At 31.2% G+C, this 16309-nt stretch overlaps 1 protein-coding gene and 1 long non-coding RNA gene across 2 annotated transcripts in view; one reads left to right on the top strand and one right to left on the bottom strand.

Moving 5' to 3' along the window:
- Nucleotides 1-16309, bottom strand: part of LOC102803048 (inactive phospholipase C-like protein 2) — a 257876-nt gene that overhangs the window by 55998 nt on the left and 185569 nt on the right. The gene's annotated exons all lie outside the window — the stretch shown is intronic.
- On the top strand, nucleotides 13565-14550 carry LOC146740934 (uncharacterized). Its single transcript, XR_014930017.1, has 2 exons — nucleotides 13565-13889; nucleotides 14378-14550. It is a non-coding gene; the product is annotated as an uncharacterized LOC146740934 (long non-coding RNA).

The raw sequence follows: 16309 nt of genomic DNA on the forward strand, positions 1-16309 counted from the left end.
TTAATCTGTAACACTATAATCAATATATTGTCTTCATTTTCTCTAGAGAACAACATATATCAGTAGTGCATCAAATTGCACTGAATCAAATTTAACTGTTTCTCTGCCAGACTTTCTTGCCTAAATTTTTCGAAACTTTTTTCTTATATTCTTCAATATTTCTTGAAATGAACCCTATATAATTTTGGAGCCGACAAAATTCAATTTTCAGTTTTTACTCAAAAAGTTTAGCTAATTTTGTCTAAATCTTCTGAAGGAAAGTGCAGACTATAAACAGGACTATTTTGTGAATTTGTGATGAACTAGTGGTGAAAAGGTTAATATACATCAATATACTTTGTGATGGCAGCCATTGATAATGTTGCTCAGACATTTAATAATTTATTTCCAATTCAATGACACTGATGATCTGAATGATGTATTACAGTAGCAGTAATTCCTTATGTTTGATAAAGCGTCTTTTTTTTTTTAAACATACAAAATTATTTACATCTATTTAAGATTCTATTTATAGCGTTTGTTTGAGTCGTTTAAAAACCACAGGCACAAGATCCATCTGATTATATTGTTTTTTTGTAACATAAGGAATTAAGATGAACAATTCATGTAATTACTGGTGAAACCCAGTAATGTTGAATCCTGAAGTATCAGAATTTCCTCATTATTGGCACTGCACAATTTTCTCATTTCATTATTGAACATATTACATGCCTATAATGATTTGATGGAGCAGAGACAGGGTGATGAAGGTATTAGAAGGTTTCCAAAATATATATTATTTTTTTTATACATTTTGTTTGCCGACATTTGATTTTGAAAAATTACATCATAACTGCTTTGTCTTCTTTTACAAAATAAACCTATTTAACTTTTTTTTATTATTTTTTTTTTTCAATGAAAAATTTTTTGTTCATTTATAAAATAGCTAACAATTTGGACCAAAGTCAGGCATAAAAAAAATGATGGTGTTGTGGAAATTAATGTTACTGGTAGACCTGAATATATATATAGAAGAAATAATCACAATTTGATTAATTTGTACATTAATCAAACATAATTATAAAAAAGAAAAATACACCTATTTATAGTAGCCCCGGTGCATGCATGCAAGTTGACATGTTTTTATAAAATAAACCTTTGCTGCCAGTGAAGTATTGTCAAACAATTTCAATATTTTAGTCAGGCGAAAAATACTTTTGACGGGAACACATTTTGATTAGCGAAAATGGTAAAACCATGGAGATAAATTGCTAAATATTTGAAACTGTAAGGAAACTCGGCAAGTTTGATCATGAGGAGAGATTTTTTGAAATCATTATATTTCAACACTATTGAAAGCATGGCTGTGCTGCTAATGAGATGTTTATATCCAGTTGAGAAAACACACACATAGTACAGCTGCAATGCCTTATTGTTTTCTAAATAACTGAAAGCAGATATGAACTGGCAAATATTTCATGCATGTCGTGCACTGCAAAACTTTACCCCTTGAAAAGTGCACTTCAAACATAATATTCACTGCACAGAAAAAAACGAGACACATAACAATTTAGTCCAGTTACGTTCTCGCAATCCTCTAGTATTTATTCCATGTTGAAGTTTAATACAATGCAAATAATGTTTATCTGAAAGAAAACTATGTGGTAATAGTTAATTTCAGTGAAATGTATGGAGATGATGTTCTGACCCCTGTCCATAGTTTTAGGTTTACCTTATATAAAAGACATTCACCGATACTGAACATATAGCTATAGGATTACTTATTTTTTTTATTTTAACACATGCAGCCATACTACTGCACACATTGCTCGCTGCCTTCAGTGTCATGTTTGTATAATCAAAGATACACTGATCTGTGTGTGTATAAAAAGGCTTGAAATGTACGTCATATCAAAGAAAATGCCGCAATTGCATGTTTTCTCAGATCAGTATGATCTAGCTGTTTGCTTACAATTATTATTAACGGTTTCAGCGTCGACAATCTCTCCGTTATCCCAGGAATGTTATTCTGCTCGTCTTTTTGGAATTTTTATTTTACTTCCACAGTGAATTTCATAAAGACATGAATGTTGTTTTTAAATAAAATGTTCATGAATTAATTGTTTAATAATAAATTTCAAATGACACTTGAAAACAACGTGACCAATCACATGGCAGTAATTCGACCAATGATTGAAGGAAGCCTACATACATGTAGCCTCATGGGTAATGGACATTAAATAGAGCATTATTTCTATAAAAGCATTCATGTCTGTAAAAAAAAAAAAAATCAACTAAAACTTGATTGTTAAACTTGATTCACCACCAGTTCCTTCTTTTCATCACAAACTCAAAAATTAGTCCAGTTTATAGTCTGCATTTTCCTTCAGAAGATAGGGAGTGAAAACTGAAAATTGACTCAAACTTTATTTGTTAGCTCCAAAATTAGGATTCATTTCCAGAAAAATAGGAAAAAAAACGAATTTTAGGAAAAACTTGCTTCTACTCATTCAATCAATCAATCTTTATTCAGTACTGGGCCGCGACCCATCGTACAATATTTAAAAATCTACTCATTGTAGGTATTCAAATCTCTGAATATCAGTACGTTAACACGAATATCAATATTCGAGTAGGTTTACGCTGCACGTAAATATTATCACTTTACGAGATGCAAATGACACATACCCCGGTACAACATAAATCATTCACGAGAGATATGTTGCAAAACAATATACAGACAAAGAAATCCTAAATTTGGGGCAAGAAATAAAAATCGTTGTCGGAAGATGTCAGTTTCAATACATCTCCTGTTCTTTATCACAAACTGGAAGCCTGACAACTCGTGACAGAACCATTATGCGTTTAATCATCATTTTGGTTTCGTTTTAATGCTTCCCTGTGCAGCCTACTGTAAAATCTTATTACTGTTGGAATTGCTGATATACTTTCAATCAAAGCGTAGTGAATGTAATAATAAATAATATTTGCAGGACTTTCCGTGTACTGTCCCCCCCCCCCCTACTTTTAATCATCATTCTTTCAGTCATAGGAAATATACAGAAACAAAAATATTCATACTCAGGGTTGCTACAGCTGAAAAACAGAGGAGTATTTTTGATTTAAACAGTTTTACACACGAGATGAATTCACCACCTGGGGTTAGAGTAACGTTTTCGAGTTAATATGATCATTTTATCGCAGTTGGATAATGGCTCATATGAAGCGCATGATTGATTTGATTTGAAATTAGCCAAATTTGAATGACCTTAAAAATGTACCTTTCATGAATTTATAAGTCTTAGGTGAAGTAAAGAAAAAAGCTGTCAATAATGATTCTTAATATTTCACAGTTATTCTATGAGATGTCAAATAAATGTCACTTTGAACCATTTAGAGATTTATAAATAGCTTTATTTGGGTCATGTGACTATCATGTGACAATCATGTGACTATCACATGATGGTCTAAATTTGCACAAATTGAAGGAATAAATAATGACAAACTAATTATCCAATTTAATCAATAATCTTTGGTGTGTGACTCTTGGTTGTCATTTGCTATTTGACTTTTTGTTCAACTTTAATTTGAATTATGTTCCAACATGTGTGAATTCACAAAGATTCACCATTTCACAGTGATTCAAAAAACAAATACAGTGAAATTTGAATATCTTCCCTGCAATATGCATATTCTCAGTAAGTAATAGTGCATAAAAACCCCAATATATAAAGCCTTAGGGTGCAAACAGTGAAAGACAAAAACTAAACAAAATTTGGCCACCATGAGAGTTTTCACTAGATGAATAAAATCACTCCAGCTTCAATTGTAAAACAGCAATAGATATGTTAATATACCTATTTTCATGATCAAAATAGTTACCATGGTAGCCCATCAAATGGGATCTGATAATTTACATAAATGACAGAGGTGGTCTCGGTATACAACAAATGAAAGTTTATTTGTATTAAGAGACATAAATATACTTTTTTTATAAAGAAAACCTGGCATGAACAATCTCCAAACTATTTTTTTTTTAAATGAGTTTTTTAGTATATCATTGATATGACCTGACTTGTATCCATTTATTATCATTGCTACATTGCTACTTGCATCCAGCCATTTTGAATCTGATTGGAAAAACATGATTCTGTTATATATATGTTCAATGTCTAAACCAAGATGTACAGTAGCCGTGTATAACCAAGAACTTGTTTGAATAAAATGGACGCAGTCAAATAAATGGTTTGAATAAAATGGCCCCAGTCAGATAAATGGTTTGAATAAAATGGACCCAGTCAGATAAATGGTTTGAATAAAATGGACCCAGTCAGATAAATGGTTTGAATAAAATGGGCCCAGTCAGATAAACGGTTTGAATAAAATCACCCCAGCCAGATAAATGGTTTGAATAAAATGTACCCAGTCCGATAAATGGTTTGAATAAAATGGACCCTGTCAGATAAACCGTTTGAATAAAATGGACCCAGTCAGATAAATGGTTTGAATAAAATGAACCCAGTCAGATAAATGGTTTGAATAAAATGAACCCAGTCAGATAAATGGTTTGAATAAAATGGACCCAGTCAGATAAATGGTTTGAATAAAATCAATCCAGCTCAACAAATGTTTTGAATAAAACTGACCAAGTCAGATAAATGGTTTGAATAAAATTAACCCAGTTTAACAAATTTTATGAATAAAATAAGTTTAACAAATATTATGAATAAAATCAACCCAGTCAGATAAATAGTTTGAATAAAATCAACCTAGTTGGACAATGTTTTGAATAAAACTGACCAAGTCTTATAAATGGTTTGAATAAAATTAACCCAGTTTAACAAATGTTAAATGAATAAAATCAGCCCAGTCTGATAAACGGTTTGAATAAAATCAACCTAGTTGGACAATGTTTTGAATAAAACTGACCAAGTCTTATAAATGGTTTGAATAAAATTAACCCAGTTTAACAAATGTTAAATGAATAAAATCAGCCCAGTCTGATAAACGGTTTGAATAAAACTAACCCAGTTTAACAAAGGTTTTTAATAAAACTGACCAAGTCAGATAAATGATTTGAATAAAATTAACCCAGTGTGAGAAATAAATGTGTGTTTTTTTATCTGACACATTAAAAATATATTTTTAGGACCAAAATGTCCATCTGGCAAAAGACAAATTTAATCAAATTTGAAGAAAAAAATGATACGCTTATACAAATTACTACCTATATCTTATCTTTGCATCAAATCAGAACAAATCAAAGATTTCCTAAGAGCGATAGGACAGTCAGTCTTGTTGGCAAACAGATTGCAAATGGATGTACAGACAAGAAGATTAAGAGAATTGGACTATACATATACCGAAAACAATAGATCAAATAACAATATTGTTAATATAGAATAGAACAGAATATATTTGAAAGGAAATAACTCACAGGTGATGTACTATCCATGACCAATAAAACAAAACAAAACAATCTTGTAAATCCATGCGAAATTTATTAATTATAAACAATGTCCCCCATTCATATCATAAGGGATATATTAATCCTGAAAAGATGTTACACGTACAAGAAAATTGTACAAAAATGATCATGCCCTGTTTATGTGAGACATCAAAATGGCAGCTTGTCGGCCATCTTCAATCAAAAATGAGTTATTCTATCATGTTTAAATAAGATGAATGATTACATGTCAGAGATAATGAGATGACACAGACATCAGACAAAAGCCAGATGAAGAGACAACCATTAGTTCATTATTTCAATATATCTTCAAAGAATTTTAATATAATATTATTGAAACTGTTAAGTTATTTTTTGCCCCAAAGAATCAATTGACTACTGTGTTGCAATATTAAATGACAATGTCAATTTCTGAATATTTTATATTCCAAATTAACTAGATTTTGTCCGTAAGGAGAAAATTAATAGCAGGGTATAAATTGTATCATGAATAATTAATATTTAGAGAACTAAAATATGTAATAAATCATGCAGATACGATATGAATAGTAATCAAAAATATCAAATATAATGGAGGAATTTGAAAATTCATACTGTTCACAAATAGAATTGTTTTTAAATATTTTTGTTTGATGCCTTTAATAATCAGTGCAACTGAACACCACATTTGGGTTATAAGCCTCAGGCTAGTCTGGTCATAACAAAACTTTTATTTTAGCTGACTGCCATTTATATAATTGGTTACAATGTTTGTTTTTTTACATATTTATTTTCATATCTCGTTCTATACATGATACTTAAGTACGATGCAAATAGTGTAATTAAATTAGGATACATATACCTTGTTAGTAAGCTAGCTAACCAGACAGACAAGCCACTCTAGTTTGACATAATGTTGCACAGGACAGGACTTATCTTTCAAGATAATTTAATTCACTATACTGACTATCAATGTGGTGTATATTGTAACACAATACCGCCTTAATTATTGAAGACCTCAATCTTTATTAGCTTGGTCAGTGTCTAAATTTGGACCGACCCATTGAGTTCGACCATATGACGCGAGCAATTGTATTGGCCATTTTAATATTTTTGGAAATGGATCATTCCATTTTTAGGAGTGTGGACCATTCCATTGTTCATGTTTAAACAACCCTAGGTAAGATTTAAGCTTGAGAATATCTGCTGATCAGCCTGATGAAGTATTAAGGAACCACAGCGCTCATCACAGATCAGCTTAAGTACTTACAGAGTGAATTTAATACTGAAATTGACTGTAAATACAAAACATTAATATCGCTTGTAAAAACTCATGAAAGTTATTTATACGAGATGTCAGAGATGTAAAAATTACCTTATCAAAATGACCTTCTACTTAAATAAAAATCAGTATTTATACCATTACCTACTATTTTTTTGCTTTTCAGCAGTAATATATATATGTATATATAAACATGACATACATAAACATGGTATATACATCATAAACATGAGACATACATAAACATAGTACATACATCATAAACATGAGACATATATAAATAGTACATACAACATAAACATGAGACATACATAAACATAGTACATACAACATAAACATGAGACATACATAAACATAGTACATACATAAATAGTACATACAACATAAACATGAGACATACATAAACATAGCACATACATCATAAACATGAGACATACATAAATAATACATACATCATAAAAATGAGACATACATAAACATAGTACATACAACATAAACATGAGACATACACAAACATTGTACGTACAACATAAACATGAGATAAACATATACATACATCATAAACATGAGACATACATAAATAGTACATATATCATAAACATAGTACATACAACATAAACATGAGACATACATAAACATAGTACATACATCATAAAAATGAGACAAACATAACAAATAACACAATTCAGGTAAGTACAATGTTGTAAACCATATACATTTTACTGCTAGTAGTTTTTGCAATTTCAGTATTTTATGGAATTCGTGAAGATATTTTGCAGAATTCAGACATTTTGTGTCATAGAAACACAGAGAAAATTTCACTACTACAAAATTTATGATTTTTCATGTGAAAATGTGTCTTTTTGCAAATTGAAGTAGTTTGCAGTAAACAATCTGTAAAATACAACATGTATTATTACATAGGAGCAATATAAATTTAATAAATATTCTGTTCAATGGACGTTAATTTGTAAATACAGCTCTTAGGGATTGGTTTCCTGAGTTGCACCAAATGCGATATGTGTAATATATTATTAATAGACCTACAGATATTCAAATATGCCATTTAAAAAAATTATATTCATTTTAATGTTTCAAATATTTTTAGTATATTAAACAACAAAACTGATGTAATTCACTGAAAAGTGCTTGCGAATTATTCATCAATTAAATTATGAAAAATTTGATTAAAGCACCAACATTTTTATTTGAAGAAATCTACTATAATTAATTTTGATAGACAAATAAATATGATATTTAAGACTGGGTGCATAGAAATTAACAATAACAGTGTGATTCATTACAAAAAAAATAACAATAACGACATGTGCTTGAAGAGTATATCTACAGATGGTTACGATGAATGGAAGTCAAACAGAGTGTCAACCTACGTTTGCATTGCGGTAGCGGAGCACCGGGCTGACTCCTTGCCTGGCCCATCTTCACAACTGATACATGCAATATACACCAACACCTTTCCTATATATGCAGATGATGTTGTTGTTGTTGTTGTTGTTGTTGTTGTTGTGGAATCAAAAAGCGACACTACTATATCATCCAAAGCTGCATGTGAGTGTTTGTGATTATAATGAGTCCTGGCTTAAGCTACAGTACACTGTAGTCAGCAGCAATTCGTTGAACAGTCTTACATACCCGGCACAAGAGGCAAGAACCATTGACAGACGGGGAGGGTAGATGTGGCCACAGACTAATGCAAGTAAGAAGAGCGAAGGAGACAGATCACACTTAAGGTTACTACTACTGAATTATCACAATTACAACAGCCTGAGCAAATGTTGTTACAAATGGATATTACATGTAGTTGCCAGCTGTTTAAAAACAACTCTCTCCATCACAATAGCTTCTGATCATTTTCACTGCATATTTATGGCTATCTGTATCAACCATGGTAGTAGCTCAGGACACTCAGATACGTTTTCTCTCAGTTCTAGCAAGAATATAATTATGCAGATTATTTTTCCACAGCCAGCCAATGAGCTGTAAGAACACTGCAGGTAATCATAGATCGTGAATAATTTGCCTCTTTTTGTATCTAAACATAAAATAGAAGTCGAGGAATGCAAACCTGGACATAATTTTAAGCACAATTAAATTAAATTAATCATTAAAAACATGGTTAGTTTGTCATTAATTTGCAATTTCACAATTGTATTTGTGCAAACACAATAAATAAGCATAAATTTATACACTTTGGGTGTATACCATTCCAGATGAGGGGTGTAATGTTGATTATCCTTCACGGAGGGAAGTACTAACACTGCATATATACCGGTAAGACTCAAATCATCTAATTTAATAGAAAATACAATACTTGATTATTATACTTCAATATAAAAGTAAATTATTACAACCATCATTTCATGAAATTTGGTATCGGGATAAATATATAATTATAATACAAAATGTAGTTTTGAGAATAAAAGATGATAAAAGGTGATATAGTGAACGATATAGGAAGGTTACCATGACAACAAATTTAAATTTTGAATTGCTCCTCAGTTCATATTAAAACATGTATATATTTTTTAAATCAGATAATACTTCAGTCTACAGTAATTTTTGCAGAATACTTGAAAATTACAATAAGTGACACTTAATAATAATTCATGAAACCATACAGATGTAATCTTCCAGCTGTTGTCTTCAAATTTGAAAACTCACATTTCTGAGATATCAGATTCAAAGAAATGATCAATCACATCTTTGTCAGTGTCCAGCAAAAAAGCCATAACATTTTTTTTCATAGTATCTTAAATTTATTTATATAAATCACTGAAGTGTGTTTTCAAAAACCATAAGGTACCCACTTATCAGTAGTATGAAGTTCCAATAGGATGTAAGTTTGTTTTTTACAAACATTGCAATTCATCTGAATTGAGATTTCCACATGTTACACCATTTGCATGGTTTATCCTTTTCACCACCAATTTCTTCTTTTTATCACAAATCACAAAATAGTTTTGTTTATAGTCTGCATTTTTCTTCATAAGATTGGGATAAACTAGCCAATTTTTTTGAGTAAAAACTGAAAATTGACTCAAATTTTTTCTGCAAAATTAGGGTTTATTTTTCAGAAATATTGAAGAATACACAACATGTACATGTATAAGAAAAAAGTGCAGAAAAAACTTGGGTGAGAAAATCTGGTGGTGAAAAGGTTATACTGGTAAATACTTGTCGTACTGTACTGTTGGTTATCAACGATAATTAAACAAAACACATAAAACAAGGGAATTAAAATGTTCCTTTGACAGAGGGTCTCAAAATACTTGAGAGAATACGTCTCAAAATACTCGAGAGAATACGTCTCAAAATACTCGAGAGAATACGTCTCAAAATACTCCTCATTGCATACCATGTACGGCATGGTCTAGCTCCTACAGACAGACATCATCACAGATACAAATCAACTTCAAGTTGTAATCTCCGCTCAAAATCACAGTTACTTCTTGAAGTTAAATCCATCAACAGAAATCACACTTTGAATTTTTTAACAGAAATCACACTTTGAATTCTTTAACAGAAATCACACTTTGAATTCTTTAACAGAAATCACACTTTAATTCAGTTAACAGAAATCACACTTTGAATTCTTTAACAGAAATCAAACTATAAATCAGTTAACAGAAATCACACTTTGAATTCTTTAACAGAAATCACACTTTAAATCAGTTAACAGAAATCACACTTTGAATTCTTTAACAGAAATCACACTTTAATTCAGTTAACAGAAATCGCACTTTGAATTCTTTAACAGAAATCACACTTTGAATTCTTTAACAGAAATCACACTTTGAATTCTTTAACAGAAATCACACTTTGAATTCTTTAACAGAAATCACACTTTGAATTCTTTAACAGAAATCACACTTTGAATTCTTTAACAGAAATCACACTTTAAATCAGTTAACAGAAATCACACTTTAAATTCGTCAACGAAAGTCACAATTGAAATCACAATCCGTCAACACACCCTGTGGAAATCACCCTTTTGTGAATCCTGTTCTAGATTACGAATTTGACGCCGGTAAATATAAGCAGAGACTCACTAAGTAAAAACATTCACAAATAATTCAAAAACTTATCTCTACAAGTTTTTGAAATTTGTATAATAAATCTCTAAAATTATGGCACTATATTAATACATTTATTGTATCAAAGATCACATTTATCAGTTTCACAAATTACATTCAATATAGATATGCCTGATACAAATAGTCATTGCAAGGGTGTCCATAAATTGATCTATAGTACATATATGCATACTTATTTATTCAGTTAAGGAAATGCTCACTCTGCGTTTTGAGTGAGCATGCTCACTATATTAACAGATAATAGCGTACCCCAAATAAATTGCTTCCAAATGAGCATTCTTCTAAAGTACACGTAACCAATAAATAATAACTAACGAAACAAATCTCATATGCATTCAAAAATTTAACAAAGAAGTCCAATTTTGTCGGCAAGTATATTTTTGTTGACCAATATCTAATAATCGGAATCAAAATAGTCAAATACAAGCTTGGAACAATTGATAAGTAAACATGATCTTGATAGCGGTGTGACAACTAGTACCCATGAAGTTGTGCACAGACTGTCTAAATACCTCTGAGAACACAGTTTCAAATATCAGAGGAATTCAAGCTGCGGGATGATAAATTTTGCATTTCTCAAAAAAATTATTCGTATATGTATAGGACTTCCACTATCCGTACTTCAATAATCAGTTAATGGTTATGAAGATGTCTAGAATTTTGACAATGTATTACCGTAAATCTATATTGAAAACTAAATTAATTTGTTGATTCATTTTCATCTGCTTTTGATATATTTTTATTAAGTGAAGTTTTATAGTGAGAATTATAGTTGTGAAGTAAATTGGCTGTAGAGGGCGCCTTTTCATGAACCCTGCCTTACTACTCTTGAGTAAAGATAGTTTTATCTTAAAATCAACAAAAAATTTAATACTGTCGCGAAAACATGATAGCTTCTGATAAGAAGACACGGATCACTTAATATACCTCATTAAAATTCCAAACAAGTCCAAATATGCTAATGAAACAATTAAATGAAAGACATTTCCCAGTTTTGGATCAAGTTTAATCTTCTATATTCGAGAAACAACATCAATATTTCCATGGGATACAAAATGATGCAGGTTTAGTACAAATAATACTTGCCACCATGTTCATTACGTATTTCTCAACTACTTTGTTTACATGTTTAAATGATCGTTTTTAAATTGATCAGAATTCCAGTCTCCGCTACAGACATCATATACAAGTTTTATGCACTGCGTCTAGGTACAAGTACCTCAATTCACAAATACTATCTGGAGCCCATCACATTTAATCAGTAGATGATGCCTCCCAGGAGACGTACATCACAAACTTGTGGAACAGACACAATTCACAAGCTTGCTTATGCATCATCATTCCATCGTGAAAAACACAGGTCAAGGTTTTTTTTCTCGGTCAAACTTTACAATATTTAAATACCGTAGTAATGCTAAAAATAATGCTTTAAGATCAACGCTGAAATGAAGAGGCTATACAAGTATGTTTAAAAACAGCCCGGTTGCTAGGTGACTAGATATGTAAATCATCAGAAACAGACCCCCCAGGGAGTATTGAATTTCTAATATTTTATGAGAGCTTGTTGATAATTAATAAAATGCCAGGTAAATGAGATTCAACTGAAGCATAAATACGTATTTTCAATAATATTCAAAAAAATGGTTGTTTGTTGAGATTGATCAAGGAACTCTTATAATAAATATATTGGCCTATATTTTTTAATGTTGAATATTCTCTACATTTTTAAATTACAAATATTGACTAGATAAACACTACATGCTTGTCTTCATACATGATTATATACTGGATTAAGTTTCTGATGAACTCTCATTATTTTCAGATGATCACATTTTAAAATTGACACCATACTGTTGTCATGGTAACAAATCCTCACGCTCAAAAGTATGTTGGAGTCATACCACAGAATATCATTTGATACAATTTATCCAATTACGCAATATCTAAGAAAGTTAAGACAAAGAAGCCATCAAAGTGTAATAGTGTTTTTCATGAAAAATAATTCTATGAGAGAAAGCAAGAGAAAAGTGGTAAATTGGGAATAATGTGCTTATTATTGTCAGAATTCCATTCAATTCCGGCCACCTTCCACATAAGCCACCCCTTCCCATAAATATGGACTACAATGTATATTGTACGAAAATCCAATAGAAGCAACAGCTTATCTACTTTGGGTTTAAATATTGATCAAAGTGAAAATGAAGGCAAAGACTGAATGATGAAAGTATGCCTAGTAAGTGCTCAAAACAACACCATCTAGTTTTTGAGCAGTAGAGAGGCAAAAAAAAAAGCAATTGAATATTAAGAAAATCAACTCTCAAAATCTCCCAGATGTCAATTTCTGACAATCAAATCTAAGTAAAATTAGTAGAATAAAAATTGCCCCCCCCCTCCCCAAAATATTATCGAGGTCAATTAATCAACGGTTAAAAGTGAAACTGAATAATATTTTATCCTAAATCCACCACAATCATCAGTGTTAACAGAACTAAACATTTCATGTACTGAAATATACTGGTTGTATAAAATTACATTGCCTCTGGACTGGCTACCCACAATACATTGCTTCAATACAGATTATTCTAAAATACTCTGCTTTTTGTTTGGCCGTAGGGACAATGCACTGTAATCATAAAAACAATAATTTACCAAGCATGTTTTAAATAATGAATAAGCATTTCTTTATTATCAGATTTTAAAGTGTCATAGTTAAGATAGATACAATCTGATTAAAATCTGATGTAGTGTACGGGCTTTAATTATTTTGGCTATAAACTTATTTTAATTTTATTTTTCATTATATTTGTTATTAATGCCCTTTTATTTTATTTTATTATTTTACTTTGATTTTGATGATTTTTTTAATTCCGCCCTACCTACATCTGAGCCGATGCCTATGTAACGAGATTTCAACGAGACCCACTATCGACGATTTTAGTCAACGAATCACAGACCTCCTTCTATAGCGCACATGATGACGTCACCGGGCAGAGTCAGGTGGCAAACACACTCAAATAAAATGGCGGATTATACCGACGTTAGCGACCGTGAATAACACGGCTTTTCGGTAAGTTTATCATTGTCAAATGCAACGAAAGTCATTTTTATGTTAATATTGTGGCTCGAATGGTTCGACTTTAGATCGTTATTTCGCATAGTTATTCTGGGAGTGACGATTTTGTTTCCACCGGTTCGACCGAACACCAGTGTCTTTTTCCAGTCGCCTGCCCTGGAGACGGGTGATGTTTTGTTGACGATCGGGCCAAAATCGTCTACGGTATTGAAGCTGTAAAAATTCATCAAATTGTATCAACATTTTGTACATTATACAATAACTCTTTATTAAAGTAATTGAGCTGATTTGGACTGGAATAAAATATTTTTTATTTGGAACACATCGCAATTGATCAGGAAATATATGTTTGCTCCAATTTTCTGCGTCGATGCCGTGGGCCGGTGACCGTTATACAATTTAAAATCAGTTTGCATTGTTTACTATAGCTGTTTACAGTGTTCTAATCATTACGATTTACTTATTTTTTGCTTCCATTCTAGATACTTATGCTCAGTGATGTAAAATTGAAGCGATGACTGAATGAACGAACCTTGGCTGGCGAAGATGTATCTGGAAGTGTACACATTTGTTGGAAGTGAACAAATATTCAATGTAATGACAAAAATTGTAAAATGCTGTGGAATTTCTTTTGCAAATAAAAATATACTAGCAATTTTCTATTAATGGTTTATTCAAGTGGGCAAAATATAATGTACAGAAAGATTGCCCGTATACACTGAAAAGTAAGCAACCGACAGCCTGTATAAAAGGGGGGCTGTGATTGGCTGTTACTTACGCGAGATTTGAACGGGACTTACATAGGCGTCGGATCAGATGTAGGTAGGGCAGAATTAAAAAAAATCACAAAATCAAAATCAAAGTAAAATAATGAAATAAAATGGCATTAATAACAAAAGTAATAAAAAATAAAATTAAAATAAGTTTATAGCCAAAATAATTAAAGCCCGTACACTACATCAGATTTTAATCAGATTGAGATAGATATAAATTTTTAATTTGAAACAAAAAACATGTAACTTAAACCTGTGACAACTGCAGCATTTCTCGCACATCAAATTTACGTAAATTGGCAACAAATGTGATTCCAAAATTGACAAAACTAGGATTTTGTTTGTAAATCTTATCCATAAATCAGGAGAAAATAAATAAACCATAAGGTTTAATTACATTTTTAAGGAAACTGAGAGTCCGAGAACAATAAGTCCAATGAACCTGTTTCACTTTCCTGTGCAATGTTCAGGCACCACAAATCACTCAGCTTCGTCGTAATTTGGACAGCAAACGTAATTGACGCTTCATCCAGGTGTTAAGTACCACAGAGGGTATCATTAGTGTTGCCGGGGGCAATTTAGAAGATGGCCTAAAAATGATGTAAGGACTACAAATGCATGCAATTAAATTGAAATTATAATTAAGAATATAGACCACCCAGAGTAGTATGTATTATCACCTTTATATACAAGATGTAGGTTTTGTTGCCGGGTTGCGTATACGAGTATAAAGCGAACTCAACGGGAATATCCACGCTGGTTTTTGAAAATGCATTGAGTGACGTCTCATCCACAACGTCACACGTAATTAAACTCCACGAATGAAAACTAGTGCCTGATGTTTCTAACGTAATCAAAACGAAAAAAACAAATATTTTCTATGGATTCAGTGAAAAACAGTGATTAAATGCAGCTCATCAACTGAGCTCTTGTGAGTGCCAGTCAGGTATATTTGTTCATCATTTCTCACCTCAACAGGTGGTTATAGATGTTACAGCAATTGAGTTTCAGGGATTACATAACAGGTCTGTAAGATTTGCGATTTGCAGCGTGATGAAATTTAAACTTTGTCAAAATTATTCATATATTTCAAATATCCTACTTGTACTATACACAGCTTCTTTATTTCCAAACCAGAGTAAACTGGTTAAACCATCATGTTTTTTCCAATCTAATGCGTCAAAGTCCTATCTTCATAGAATTAATAATGCCCATCTCAGAAAATAATCTCCTCAATCAATTTTTAATTTGAAGTAATTAATTTTTTTTATTATATTGGTACACTGAAAAGAAAGGTATTAAATTAATTAGCGAGTCAAAGAACACATACATGGACATGATTGGAAAGCATGAAAAGTTTGAAGTATGAAGAACGTGTTGAACATATTTTGAAATGGCAGATATTCACAAGATATATTATTTTCATAATGTTGGCTTCAGTGACTGAGTGAATTCAGAAATGTTACCAAAACCCTGAGTTTCCGGAAAATGCATAATTTTACACCACATGATACAGGAACATTTAATACAATGTACTTGAAGTTGATTCACAGTGTGTACAAAAAAAATCTAAGATAATAAACATTTTTATTTAGTACTACCAAGGTAGTTAACAATTTAAGAATGGACATTATTATAAAC

The sequence above is a fragment of the Saccoglossus kowalevskii genome, chromosome 7 (genome assembly GCF_978046115.1).
Source record: "Saccoglossus kowalevskii chromosome 7, keSacKowa6.1, whole genome shotgun sequence".
Classification (NCBI taxonomy): domain Eukaryota; kingdom Metazoa; phylum Hemichordata; class Enteropneusta; family Harrimaniidae; genus Saccoglossus; species Saccoglossus kowalevskii.